The sequence below is a fragment of the Condylostylus longicornis genome, unplaced genomic scaffold (genome assembly GCF_029603195.1).
Source record: "Condylostylus longicornis isolate FDR11 unplaced genomic scaffold, ASM2960319v2 ptg000044l, whole genome shotgun sequence".
In the NCBI taxonomy this organism is placed as follows: Eukaryota; Metazoa; Arthropoda; class Insecta; order Diptera; family Dolichopodidae; genus Condylostylus; species Condylostylus longicornis.
In genome coordinates this window covers 8,096,905-8,113,201 of record NW_026578013.1, presented here as the reverse complement: position 1 = coordinate 8,113,201, position 16,297 = coordinate 8,096,905, and the positions used below count along the sequence as shown (strand labels likewise).

At 24.6% G+C, this 16,297-nt stretch overlaps 1 protein-coding gene across 1 annotated transcript in view; it reads right to left on the bottom strand.

The window, feature by feature from the left end:
• The window catches only part of LOC129610472 (facilitated trehalose transporter Tret1-2 homolog), an 81,008-nt gene that overhangs the window by 33,640 nt on the left and 31,071 nt on the right, over nucleotides 1-16,297 (bottom strand). The window contains exon 3 of the mRNA XM_055523078.1: nucleotides 6,881-6,924. The gene's annotated coding sequence lies outside the window, so the exon portion shown is untranslated. The remainder of the gene's footprint in view (nucleotides 1-6,880; nucleotides 6,925-16,297) is intronic.

Here is a 16,297-nt window from a genome sequence, read left to right as displayed (position 1 = left end):
TATTCATATTATGTTGAAAATAAATAAAAAAAAAACACAAAAGAATTCCGCACGAAATTTACAAGCATCCATACATGCATAGGTTTTTTTAATATGGTATTTGTACATGATGACGAAATGAACGAGCCCCCTTGTGAAACAATTTAATTTACATATGTATTGGATATAAACAGAATTCATATATATTTCATTCATAGTATAGAATTTTTATATAGTACTTGTATATTATACAAAGCACATACTTGAGAGAATCTAGAAAATCAACTTTTATTTCATAATATACAGGCGATACACACCTTTCAGAAAAACTTTTATTTAGTCATCATCACAGAATATATAGGAACAAAAGCTAAAATTTTACAATCGTAAAAACAAAAAAAATAATATAGAAAAGCTTTTAGTTTTATTAAAAAAATAAATTTTATTAATTGAAAAATATGAGTTGAGACACAAACCATATAGTATGGAAAGCACATTTTTGTCGCATGCGATCAATTTCTTTCTAAATACTTAGAAGTTATAATAGATAAGATAGAAGAAGAAAATTATTTCGAAATAGAATGCTATCTCTGACTCAATTTGTTACGATCGTATTTAATATTTTTTAAATATTGCATACTTTTGGGATGCTTACTTTCTTTTATATTGTATAGATTTATAACCTTGAAATTTAATAATTAAAAAATTTTAACTTGCTGGTGATGCCTACTAATGAAACGGTTCCTTTCATGAAAATTAAGCGACTTTTGTTTTGAAATTAATTGTATTTAAAAATATTAAAAAAATTGATTTACAACGTGATGTTAATTTACATCATTTTTGCTACTCAGAATTAAATTCTAAATGAAAATAAAATTAGATTTCGTATAAAACGTTCACCACAAAAAAAAAAAAAACGGAACTCATGAGTCGCGTTATTAATTTGACCACAGTATAAAAGTCCGAATCAAACTTAGATTATAAATTTTAATAAGAATAATTCAAAAATGTATAACTATATCTTTATTATGTGCTAACCTGACTTAGGCAGTTTTACCTTCAGGCCCACTATAATTTAATTTGTAGAAAATATATTGAAATTCGTGTATTTGCACATAATTTTAAGAAATTCCTTATTTACAAAATTGCTATTGAAACTTCCTTTCATTGCATAATAATAACATTTTAATTATGTCTTTATTCAAGTCGTTTTCTCAAAAATAAAAGATTTACAAATAAAAATAAGAGATACAATCTTTCTTATCACAAAAACATCATTTTAATAATAAAATCTAATCATAAAAAAAAAGCAATTTAAATTTTTATTTAGGATTCCAAGTGGAACTACATTATAATTATCATAATATTTTATTTTTTTATTATATTTTCAAAAGAAGGCAAACTAATAATGATTAAAAAAGATTATTAAAATTAAGTTAAAAGCAAATATGAAGAGCTAGTGAATATTATGTTGACAATTTACATAAAAATAGAAATTTATTGTGGTATTTGAATAAAATTTGAATCACAAAATTTTAATTACAAAAATTATACGAAGCAAATTTTTCTATGACAATTAATTACTGAAATTTGATGACAACCTTAACTAACAAACTGCAGTAACAAGGCTATTTATATTAACACAATCAACGCAACATCCAATTAAATCCAAACCTCTTCAATCTCCAAAGTAACCGCCCTGCCCTGCCCTACACCCCTTTTAAACAAAATTGCTGTAAATTTAGTAGAGAAAATAGTAACAAGTAAAACAAGATTGTATCCCGCATATAATTATAAAATTAGTGAACTATTTAACACTATTATTTCAATTACTAACTATATTTATGACTCAATTATGACTGAATTATGATTTTAGGTATACAGATAATTTTCAACACATTAATCAAATGACAATGATTTTATACAATGCTTCTATGTCAAAATTCATATTTTACATAAATCAAATATTTTGACCCCAATTAACAATTTTTATATAATTTCTATTAATTTCTATACTAAATTATTAAATGATCTATAAATTTTTATTAATAAACGCTTTGCTTCAAAAAAAATAATAAAAAAGCAAGAAAAAAGCAAGTGTAATTTAATTGATCGGAAATTTTTGAGTTCAGCGCCGTCTCTACTTTGTGTTAAAATAAATGTAAGTATACAGTCGAAATATCATATGCCTACATTTTTATTTACATATGTACATATCCAAATCGTATAACATAAATACAAAAAACATAACATAAAAAAATTTCTTTTCTTTTCAATTTATTTTTCTAATTTTTTAAACAATGGAAAACTTCCACTTTTTAATTAATTTAAATAAAAGACATAAATGTTTGTATTGTTATTTGATCAACCAACGTACATAAACATCTATACAAGTTGTAATAAATAAATATATTAAAACTTAATGTGCATAAACTACATCAGAAATTATCTTCATATATAAACATACATATCTACATACACGCATACAAATTATTTATCATATCAATTACAAGAGCAGACAATTTTTATTGGTTAAAATTAGGGGCTTGTAGAGTACATATAAACATCATCTATATATACATATAATTTGATAATATATCTTGAGATAGTACGTAAACAAACCTGATCTGCTTAAACTAACATATTGGAGAAACAACGATCACAAGAGAACGTAAAATTAAAAATGATCATGAATTTTTTGTGCATTAATTTTTACAGTATAGAAACATTTTATTTACAATATTCACAATATATTGACGAAAGGACAGCTCACAGGAAATTGAGATCACATGATACTTGTGCTTTAAGATCTTATTAATGTCAAAAAAATTATTAATGCATCTATAATATTCAACTAGATTTTAATACGAAATTTCATTTTGCATATAATGTACGCTGGACACATAGTATCGTACACTATTTTTTCGAAAATGAAAATAATCAAGGTGAATATAGTTATAGTGTAGTACCTATACAATTTAAAGTAAACCATTTTCATTATTTTTGGCAGATAAGATAAGTATACCCACATATTAAGATTAAATATAAAAATTTTATTAAAACAAATTAAATAGCCAAAATTCGAGTGGCTACTTATTCACTTCATTTAATATTTTGATAACAAAGTATCTTTCCAAGAAGAGAAAAATTGATTATTGTGCATATACCCCAAATAGATTCGAATTTGATTTGTAAAAGAATAAAATTAGAAAATTATATTTTTATAGAAATTCGATTGTGTATGATAGGTGAACCAATCAAAATTTTCACATTAATATGAAAAAGTAGTATAACAACTGCCTGCTTTCTTTTAAATTTCAACATAATTTTTTTTAAAAATTGTTAACCTTATAACCGGTCACATGAGAAGAAAAAATGAATATCGCGAATTTATATTCACATACCTATGTACATAACATATACATATGTACGTAGTGTGTTTGTAAGGATTACATTGTGCTATTCGTAAATTTTCTGTTTTATAAGCAATTTTCAATTATTATAATTTATTATTTGTAATAATGAATTATTTGGATAGTATTAAATTTCAAAATTCAATACCAGTACAATAAGAATTTCAAATAAGTAATTTGTATTTTTTTTTATTTTAGGAGAAAATTCAAAGTTTATATATGTTGTAAATTATATATCACCGTGGTAACAGAAGTTCATAGTACTGCCTCCTCCTTTAAACACTTTCAAGAGTTGCAGCTTGAATAATGGATACTTTCAGTACATAATACCAGTAAGAAATGGAAACAGATTTGTATATGAAAAAAACTTGAGAAGTGTAAGTGATCCTTGCAAATAACTGTACAAAAATGTACCTTCCTTATTTATTAACCCAAAATTCCATAAAAATTACAATTTTTTTATTGCCCGTAATTTGTATTTAAGGTAAAATTCCTAAAACATTTGTTAAGCTATTCACTTACTAATTGTGATGTCCTCAATTGTCCATTACACGTGTGATTATTATTGCGTTGTTTCGAAATTCTTAATTTAGTAAAAAAATTTTGATAGAATTTCTATTTTTTCTCTGCAAAATTCACATGTTATTCACAAATGTTTAACAATTCTATTAAATATTTGTCAATTTTTGTATACATAAGGTGTTTCAGAAATTAATATTCTTAATTGATTATTATTTCAATACACACACAATATGACATCATCCTATAATAATTCAATTGTGAATTGTGAATTCTAATTCTCATAAAATATAACATATTGATACTAGCACGTTCACAATTTTCGTTTATTTGAACAATTTGAAAATCTAAAACAATAGTAATATTTTCAATTTTAACCATACTGAAAATTCATTATTTCATTATCCAGAGATTTCTAGCACCAGAGCTATATTCAATAATTAACTTTCAAATAAATAATTTTGTATAACAGAATAATTAATTGTCATTTAAAATTTCATCCTATGCACAATTCTATATAATATTTTATTTAAAAAATACAAGTTTTCCCTTCAGTACGAAGGGGAAAAACCATTAACTGCTCACGTTAATTTCAAAATTAGAAAATATAGAAAAGAATACCAGAAACAAGATAAGTGTAATTTATTATTGTTCTAAGTAAGCGTAAGTAATAATTAATTTTATATACTTAATTTATATTTGAAAAATTTTACAACAATAACTAAATAGAGTTGATTACGAAAAAAAAAAAACCAATGAAATTCGTAATATCGCAACAAAAAAATGTTCATTAAAGTTAATTTAATATGTGGTTATTACAAATTTGCATGTAATTTCGAAATAAAAATTAAACTACAATGATTTATCTTTAAAATAATATAGAAAATGAGCTTGTCAAGGTGAAATATGTGTTGTGAAAAGCAGAATTATTTTTTATTATTCAAGGGGTACCTTACGAAAGAATATTAATCGGAGATGAATTATACGAGCCAGTAAATGAAGATTTGAAATGATTATAACTTGCCAAATAATGTACACTTAAGAGTAGCATTATTAGGAAGAGCCTGCGCGCTCTTGATAATTTTTGTATAAGGCTTGAAAGTGCTTCATAATAATTGTATTTAACGTACAAACAGTTCCATCACCCTCAAATAGATTTTAAGAATTTTAAAATAAATTTTGTTTTTTATGCCACCACTTCTATAAATTGCTGCTTTTGCATACAAAATTTAATGCGTAAAGTGTTAAGGTACCCTGTCTTTGTTATATGCAATGGCTTTGCTTATTACACTCTTAATGTACTTACAAATTTTTATGATATCGAAAAGGTGTTAAAAAGCTCATATTTTTGCTTTTATACTTAAAATTACTCATTAAAGTTCTAATAGTTATTATCGTCTTTATAATGAACTTCAAGTGAAAATTTTTAGAATAAAAGAAAGCAGTTGTAATATTTTTCACACCAAATATTCTATTCATGATGTAAGATGTTTATAAAGGGTGGTTAAATAACATTTTACCACAAAATAATAAATATTTAATACAAAATATTGTAAAAACAAAATAATTTAATAAACATTTCGAGAACACTATAAAAGGCCAATTTGCTTATAACATGAAAAATTTTTTATTATGATGAGCTATTCTAATTTCATCGCATTTCGTATATGCAAATATGCTATTTCCTTTTGATACATCTATATATGTGATGTAAAAGAACACCACGTTATCCTAGGTCAGTAACACTTATTTTTAACCTTCAGCAATAAATTTAAAATTAACTATAATTATAAATCAAAATTATGTGAACTATCTTTTGAAATATGATGACTTTCCTGAATGAAAATAACATTTTCCCTATAGTTCCAATAGTTTCTTATCCAAAAATGAAATTTAAATTTATACAAATTAACAAAATAATAGCGAAAATTCGCTTATACCATATAAATGTCATATACAACCATATTTTTGCGATTGTAGTGTTATGATGATAAAATTATCACAATAAGGAAAATATGACCTAGTTGCGATTGTGTGCTCCTCATATTAATTTATATAAAATTACAGAGAGAGTATACAATAGTGTAGAATTTTGTTTATTAAATATAAAATATATGGCATGGAATAAAAATAGCTTTTATTTTTAAATCTTGGAATTTTTCAAATTAAATAAATTATTTATTAAAATTGAGGTTACAAATTAAAATATTATAGAGTAACAGTATTTTAAAATTATTAATAATATGAGTGTTCGGGGAGGTTAATTAAATCAATTATATTTCCGAACAAAAAAATTAAATGTTTTAAAAATAATATTTTTAAATTGAGTACACAGTATTTTTTATTGAAAAATTAATAAATTGTTATACTGAATCAATACTCAAGAATTAAAAAAAAATATTGTGAATTGTAGTAGGGAATTGCGAACTATGTTGATCAGTTCAAGTCTGCAATGTCCGAATCGTTTTTTATATGTGGTAGCAAAACTTGGCAAAAGAAAAAACAATTAGCATATTCGAAACATGGCGGAAAAGAAAAGCAATATGGATAAGAGCTTTATGTAGGATATTCCAGATCACAGAAGAAGATCTCGCGCTCGTGTACAGTAGAAGAGAAAGCGGAGCTCGTAAGGCCTCATTTTCTCAATAAATTCCACGAATATTTTTTGAGTAAAATCTGCAAGGTACATAAAGAATCGGTAGACTTAAAGAAACTGAGACGTCCGAAATAAAACAACTAGTGCAAAACAAGTTCGCTCTCAATGATAACTTTGCATTGACTTACTAGACTAATTGCATGGCAACTACACGAGCTACTCTCTACAATGAATTCAATATCTATTCCATAGCTTATTTTAAAAGAGCTTTATTTAAATTAAAAATGCTTTCCACAAACCTCCATAAAGTAATTGCAATATCAATCAAAAATCAAATTAATTAAATTTGTTATTAAATAAATTAATCACTTACCTTATTACAAAATAAAAGTTAATAAAGTATAAAATGTCCAAATTCTGAAAAGAAAATAAAATAAATAAATTAATTAATAATTATTTATACTATACCAATATTATTATAAATTAGTTTTAATAATTCTGATAAAGTGTTGAATAAATTAATTTTTATATGGAGATTAAAAAAAATTTCAGCCATCACGTAAATGACGTTCGCATTGACAATGACATTAACATTTTGTCTCGTTAAAAGATTTGACTTGTTTGTTTAGATGTAAAAAATATCTTAAATTTCAATAAGAAAGATTTTGAATTTTTAATTCCGAGCATAAAATAATTAATTATTCATATTTTTATAGATCGCATTGCATACAATAAGACAGGTTATGTGATGGTATCAAATTTCGGATGTAAAGTTTTCGGTGGGAACGCACTTCTCCATGGCAACGAAGCGTAAATAAACTACTTTTAGGGAGATGTCGGTATGTGTAGGGGTGTACCTCACGCTCCTTGAATTTAATATTTAAATTGGAATTGTTAATAAAATGAGGTCGGAGGCCGATTTTACATTTTTAAACATATCTACAAGACTAATTGATGAAATTTCTTGGAATTTAATATTTTGGTTCTGGTTGGTAACGAAACTAACTGATTTTTTCAGGGAATTCGGACAGAAACTCTACTTAGAGCTAAATTTTTACATAAAGCTTACTATCCTCCTTAAAATTTGAAAGAATTATTCAAAAAGCATTTTTATAATTTTGTGCAACATTTTCAATAATCTAGCCTTGCGGATAGGTTATGTGCTGATCACATCAGATTTTTTTATTTATATTTAGTTATTTTTAATTATCGATGAAAAATTGCACCGTTAGAGTGCGTTTAATATAATTTAGCTTATTTTGCAAATTTTAGAATTAATATTTGCTCATACTTTCAAAATAAATTATTTATCATTACATTGACATTATTTAATAAAATTCTGATAAAGATTTCCGCCTCTTATACTGCATAAAGTGTAAGATTTTAATAAAATTACCAGTAATATTTTATTATTTTCATTATTTTTAAAAAAATTTTCATTTCATTTAATACGAACTCTGATTCCAATGTGTAAAATATGAAAAAATAGATAAAATTCATTGAGATACTAAAAATTATCTTTTATACGAAAAGATTCTCCACAGACTTGCAAATTTTATAAATTCATACTGTGCGTTCATATTTTTGACATTAATAAAATATTTTTTTTCGTACCATGATTGAAAAACAACCGAATGAGGTCCAATTTAAAGTATATGTAATATATAATATATGTATGTAATTAAATTAATAAAATTGAAATGATAATGGGAGAAAATAGAACATGTGGTCATATCAGTGAATAAAATTGTACTAAATTAAATTAAATTAAAAGTTAAGAGGTATAGTAAATTTAAGTGTGCCAAATATAGCAAAAATTTCTGGAAAAATTTCAGATCACACTTGAAATAACACAAAATACCTAAAGAACACAAATACATAAAGAGGTATATAAATAAATGATGATATTACGCAAATAGTAATAAAGTTTTTTGAAGTGAAATAAATTCGCGAGGTCACTTACTTCGAAGAAACCCATTAAACAATACAAATTAATCGCAATATCTAAGCCTAATAAAGTTTTATTTTGCCTACATTTTGTTATTTAAGCATGTCATAGACAAGATGAGTTCAGCAAAAACATTTTTTTCATAAACAATCTCATAAAAATTCCAGCAATTTTAATGGGCACCAATAGGTAAATTAATTAGTTTCCTTTAATAACTCTTAGGAATTAAGATCAATTGAAGTATACTTTAATATTATAAGTTTACTTATAATCTTTATAATTCTTTATGGTAAGTCAGTATTTTAAATATTTAAATTTTGAGTGAATGCTGATTATAAAAAATAATAGTAAATAAGGGTAAAAATTTTCTAGAACAACTCAACTTTACTTGTTGACATCTTTCATATTTTTGTTTAATAAAATTTTTCATTTCAATTTAGAGGATTACTATCACTTAATTCTAGACTAGATAATGATGAATTCGTAGTAAATATTATTTTCAATTTAAATAAAAGCAGACATTCAAATAAAATTTGACAAGAAAGTAAAAATTGTTTAATTTTTGATAAGAATTTCTTCATTAAGTATCGAATTAAACTTTGACTTGTTATTTTGCTGTTACTTGTTGTTTTATGTAGTGTGGTTGTTCTACTAGAAATTTCGGACAATAGTAGGCAATATAAATTTCGAACAAATAAATGAGTGTCATATTATTATTGTGGTTTTATTTTATTCCAAACGAGATTATTTAATTTAATTAATTAATAATTTTATAAAAAAAATACTCTCGAATGGGTAATTGAAATTATCAATTTGTTTCTACACAAGATTTGCTGATGGTATTGGTGCTACACTGGCATGGTTATCACTTAAAAAAAAATCATTTTAGTAAACATTTGTAAATATTATTTGTTTAATTAAGGCATAGAGAATTGACGTATTTCTTGTCCCATATAGAAGATTAATTTTGAAAAATTAATTATAGAACTTTAATAATTACTTATTTTTCAGGCGTGTTCAATGATATGAGAAATTTAATAAAATATCACACGCATGTAAATTATAATCACAAATGAATGACAAAATTTTCAATGACCTTTGAAAATGAAATTAATTTTGTTATGTACTAATAAACAACTTTAAGTATAATTAATTTTTTTAAGAGGAATTATTAACTGTGCACCAAAAATACAGCTATGCGGAAGGTGAATTTTGTTTATACACCAGTAGTGTCGCTTTTATTCATTAAATGCCGCTCAAGTATACTGTTATATCAAATTACAAAAATGGGAGAAAATTAATTGCAAATAAAAAATGTTATAATACAAAAATATTGTTATCCAAATCAATATCTATGTCTGTATGTATACATAAATTTCTTATAAACGTCATCATACTTATTAACATTATCGATAAAACCAATTGCAACAACTCTTAAACAATTTGAGTGACTAAAAAATAGTTTTATTGACACGTTGAACCCCGAGCTCACTGCTGAACATGAAGAAACTTCAAAAGCGAATCTCTATTTAAGCGGCTTTATCGTCCCCTTTTAAGATGAGTATTTTAACTATTGAGATAAGCATTATTGATTGCATAATAGTCCGGAAGGGAAAGGCAGGATTAAAGAATAATATGAAATATGCACATTTTTTTTCAAATTCTTTGAACACGTAGTCAAGACTATAAATTTTTAATGTTAAAATAAATATTTACACTTTTTGATCAGATCTGAAGGTGAATCTTATGTAATAGCTGCACTTAATTTTACCCAAATTACATAAAAACTTTACATATTATAACTTACATCTCATTTCAGAAACTATTTGTTCCTATCATATCAAAATATCAAATAAACGCAGATGTTTAATAATTTTTCCACTCATATACACACATACATATACATATTTCAATTTAAGTAAGCAAATATGCATAATGGCAATCCAAAAAATTTACAAAACCAAAATAAAATTTTAATGAAACAAAAAATGCATAGAATAAAAAAAAATATTTTTACCTTCACCAGGTTATTATACATCTATAGGAAATTTTCCAGTGATTTTATTTATTTAGGTGGTAAAACTACACAATTTATACATACGTCGAAAACTTCAGAGAGAAACATACAACATAAACTTTGTGTTAGTGTTCTAGTTTGCTCACATACTCGTATTTATGCTATTGCTATAATCTATACATTCGTACTTAAAAACATTCCGAATAATTAGACACATAAAAGTGGCTATGTGTTTACGCACATGTTATTTATGTAAATTTAAAAAAAAAATAAGAAAAAAATATTTAAAAACATTTTGAACTTAAATTTTATAGCAATGACTTTGAATTATGAAAAAGTTTATTTAAAAAATTTTATTTTAAAATAGTGAGAAATGAAAAATACAAATATAAATATAGCTTTGTAATGTTAATGAAAAACTGAGTGTTAATGTTACACATTTGTCGAATATGGCGGAAATAGCATTATTATTTAATTGTATTTTCATACAATTAGAGGTAAATCAGTTATTTGTTAATTGTACGCACTAATTAGGATAGAAACAAATTAAGAATCTCTCTCACAAAGCCATAATCAATTTGTGACTTAAATTGACTTTCGCTCTAGTTAGTAACCGATCTAATTCAGTATATTAAAAATAGCGTGTAAAAGCTGGAAGTTGGGTCATCAAAAAATTAAAGCCACTCAAAACTCAGTACTCAAAAATCAGTATTTGTGTGAATATCAATTAGATGTTATTCTAGAAATTACTTAAAACTTTTACTTTCAAAAATAACCCAAAAATTTCCACTCAAATTTGTTACTAAAACGAAGCCCCACCAAAAAATCATTAATAAAAAGTTTCACTCATTCTACACCTTATTACATTAAAAATTTAATATCAACAAATTCATAAACTTTTACATATGTGAAATGAATCCAGACAAAACTCAATTGAATAGAATTTAAATGAAAGTCACGTTTCTTGTATTAATTTTTTTTCTATATAAACTATTTTTATTTAAATTGAGTAACAAAATTACAAATATTCAATTTTATTTTATATAATTTGACATTACGCAGCACATTAAAAATTAAAAACTAACTATTTTAATGAAATTAGGAATCGCATGACATTAGATGTATGTATAACTGCTTTAATAAGAATAATATTTTAAAATTTAAGGCTAAATTTTAAGAGCTTAAGCTTGATTGAAATTTTTTAGAGTTAGAGTTAGAAATTTTAAACTATGATATTGTCAGCTCTGTTTGATTGACACATTATATTCATATCATTCTTAGACTCAAAGCAACTGATTTCTTTAAAATTTTTGAAATTTAAGACACTATTAATTCGAGAGTTGCACAAAAATTTCGGAAAATTTTTACCTACATATTTCGTCCCCCTTTAATAGGTTACAAAGTCCTAATAATGTCATTTTCTGATTATTTATTATAACAATACCATAAATATTTTCACAATTCTGCAAACGCAGAAAACTAGTGGTCTTATGTTAACGTTTCTTCTCTTTTTTCTTGTCACAGCCCGAACGTATCATTTGAATCAATTTGCAATAATTTGAAATGTTTTGCTATATGAATGAAAGTAATTAAAAATGTAATAGTTTGTTTTTAACAGCAGTATTTTCAGTTGTTCAATAAAAATGTACTACTATACGAACAATTTGACCAAACTTTATTTTAATATGATTTCGTACAAGGGCTTTAATGCAATAACAAATTGCGGCTAAAATAGATTGTAGATTGTAAATTTTACAGATGAGGTAACAGTAACCAACACATACATAAGTCACCCCTTCGAGAACCAGTTATCTGATGAATTCGAGTAATTGCAGCTCCACCGGATTTTTCTTAATTAAAATATTTTGTTATAATCTAAGTGACTTTAACCTTAAACCAAAACCACTAAATGCAGTAATAAATAAAATATTTTTAATTTTTCATTATCAAACTTTCCCAAAACACACAATTACATCAGTCACATAGGTGACAATATTTACTTCTCATTTTTTTTTCATTCTATTTAATTTTTTAAGGAATTTACAAAAAAAAAATAACTTTTATTTGTTTGTTAAAAACAATTTAATCTCGTTAAAAGATTGAAAACATTTTTATTAGAAAAATTCATGAGAATTTTATTGTCATAATGCATTTTAATTACATAGCAAAAAAAATGCCATTATCAACGACGTTACCTGTGTAATAAATGAGAGTACAAAAAAAAAAGAATAAAAGAAAATAAAAATTAATCGAAAAAATTGCAAAATAATTACGCGGGTGATATAAATAAACAAAAATGAATTGAAAAAAATTAAAATAATAAAAAAAACCAACCAAATAATTGCATAAAATCAAATTCACATATAAATTTTTAATTAAACTTCCTAGTTTAACTGAAATAGTTCTTTTTTATCTCTACACTAAACGTTATATGAATAAAAACAAAAAATTTAATATGTATGTATGTCTGAATGTAGTTAGTAATTCACTGAATCGAAAAATTACATTTAAATTATAAAGTTCAGAGTTTGAACAACAAAATTTATTTAAAAAAAAAACAAAGCAAAAAACTCACAGGTCATTCATTACCGTACCGATATGTAACCGAAACGTTTTGCTTTTTATATTTATACCCGTACGAACGTATGTTCGAAGGGTATACTAAATTTGCCTTACCGTTTGTAACGCTAAGAAATAACGGTGTTAGATATAAACTCAAGTGTATGTTTTTGATCAGCGTCAAATTCTGAGTTGATTTAGCTTTGTCTGTCCGTCCGTCCGTCCGTCCGTCCGTCCGTCCGTCCCAACGATAACTCAAAAACTAATAGAGCTAAGTTCACCAAATTTTCACAAATGATTTATTGTAGTAAGTGCCAGAACCCTATTTAAATTGGACATGATTGGGGTACCGGTTCGGGTAGCTGCCATACAACTTCAAAATTTATTTGACTATATTTCAGAAACTATTAAAGCTATGGTATTGAAATTTCACACAAACGAATATATTAGTAGGGTCAATATGCCATATAAAAGTCGTTGAAATTACTTGGCTCCTTCTGGTACCTGCCATACAACTTCAAAAGTTATTTGACTATATCTCAAAAACTATAAAAGCTGTGATATTGAGATTTCACACAAGTGAATATATTAGTAGGGCCGATGTGCTTGATAAAATTCGCTAAAATTTCTTGGCTCTTTCTGGTACCTGCCATACAACTTCAAAAGTTATTTGACTATATTTCAGAAACTATTAAAGCTATGGTATTGAAATTTCACACAAACGAATATATTAGTAGGGCCAATGTGTCTCATAAAAGTCGTTGAAATTACTTGGCTCCTTCTGGTACCTGCCATACAACTTCAAAAGTTATTTGACTATATCTCAAAAACTATAAAAGCTGTGATATTGAGATTTCACACAAGTGAATATATTAGTAGGGCCGATGTGCTTGATAAAATTCGCTAAAATTTCTTGGCTCTTTCTGGTAGCTGCCATACAAGATCAATAGTAGTTTGGCACAACCAGTATTTTGAATAACACATAGTACTGAAATTTTGCATAAATTAATATGGTAATACGGCAACTTAAAGGCATAGTCTGCCCCATAGTTAGTTATGGCACATTAGTTATTCGCACATAGGATAACAAATTCGTACGGGTATCACAGAGTTGACAAGGTCAACTCTATTTTTTTTCTCGTTTTACTTTATAATTTGATTAATTATTTAACGGTAACCATTTTTTTGTATTTAACTACTTTAAAAAATGTCTGTAGATATGTCTATAAATTTCTATATATACGAAAGTATCAACACTTCATAAATATTTCATTTCAATTTTTATTAATGTAGTATAACATTTATTTTGTATGCACGTTGAATTTTCGAAAAATCAACAATAAACTTAATGCAATTTTTAAATTGAAAGTTCATATATGAACATACATACATACATACACATATAGCTACAAAAAATTAATTTTCGAATTGATTCTGAATAATCGATTTTTCTTTAATTTTAGTATAGACAATTAATTCGGTTCTCGCACTATTGAGTACTCGAAAAGTATTATCGAATACGTAATGTAACTTATAAAATTAATTTTGTATTGCCTGTCAAAAACTACGAAATTCCTATAATTTTCAGAATCACTTTATAATTACCAGTAATTATACTAAAAAATATTTCAGAAATTTTATCTATAGGTTTTCATACTAGAATAATTGTGAATCATGAAACATTTTAATAAAGGGAATTATAAGTATGGATATTTTTCGCCCAAACTAGTATCGAGGCAGTTCCACACTTAAAAGACATACTTTCTTGAAATGAATTCTCTCAATAAATTCGAACAATCTAAATAGGGATTAATCGTTTGCAGTTACTCTACAGTGAGAATAAGCTTCTTCTAAGAATTTTTCTTTCCATTACAAATTAATTGAACAATTAAAAATATTATTCAAAAATTAATTTTTTTTTAGCGGGAAAAACAAATTTCAAGTGGGAAAAAACAAATTTTTATCATCTTATTGAAATTATAACTTTTGTTTTTAATTTACATAACGCCCATATATGCTTATATCATATGAGCGTTTACAATAAATATTATTTAAAAAAAATTAATTATAAGTTTACAATATTATTCAATAAGAAAGTCAATATCGTAGGTTCTTAATAATTTATCATTATATCTAGGCTAGGGCTATAAAACAATAAAATTTGTGTAATAGGTTTAAAAGTTATTACAGAATTAAATGTAAAACTTCAATATTTATAAACAAAGAATTTATGAAACAATTCTAATTTTTTACAAGTAAAAGTAATGGTTATGAAACTCATTTGTGGTGATTAAATATTTATCAATAATAGCTAAGATTATCTATATTAAATCGTAGATTTACAATAATCACAAAGTTATTCTTAAAAAAATTAAATCTTTTACAAGTGTTTAAAAGTAGCTATTGAAAAATTTTCTATGAAAAATTAAAAATTTTATGAAATGATTACTTAAATATTATTTTAAGACAAACTAATCGGGTCCTATACTTGAATATTACTAAGAAACTCTTCAAAAAAAAAATTGTTCTATTTAAATTCTATTTTAAATTTTTTTTTACTATTAAATTCAATTTTGAAATGAATATTTTTATTTATATAAATAAATGTCATTTATCAATTTAATTAATTGGAAAACTTCAATTTTCTTATTTTTAACTAAATAATTATCTTCATTTATTTTTCCTTATATATAAATAAGTTTTTAATATATTAAAATTTTTACGACTCTCAGCCATTATTTTTCAATAAAAATACAAAAAAAAATAAACTATTTAATTAATTTACAATAATATTTTTATTTAATTTTTATTATTATTACAAAAATATTTAAAAATCTTAAGTTGAATAATAATTATAAAGATTAATTTTTATTTTTATATAGTCACAATAATAATAAATTCCAAATTAGACTTTTGATAAGATGTTTTGCCTTGCAATAATTTTTATTCTTTAAAAAAGTAAAATAAGAACACAGATTATTGAACAATGTTGTTGCCGAACGTTTTACATAATAATTTATGATAAAGTGATAAAATTGCATAATATTGATTAAGCAGAACAATGTGCATATAGTATTTTTATGATATTCTTCTAAAAAACATTATTTTTAATGTTATAAATTAAATTGATTTATAGCTATACAATCTGATATTTTATATAAAATTAATTATTCAATATGCCCCAAATGGAGCCTATTCTTTTTAATGGAATCATTTAATTGGAAAATTAAAGCGGCAACACTACAAATTGTTTATTATTACGATAA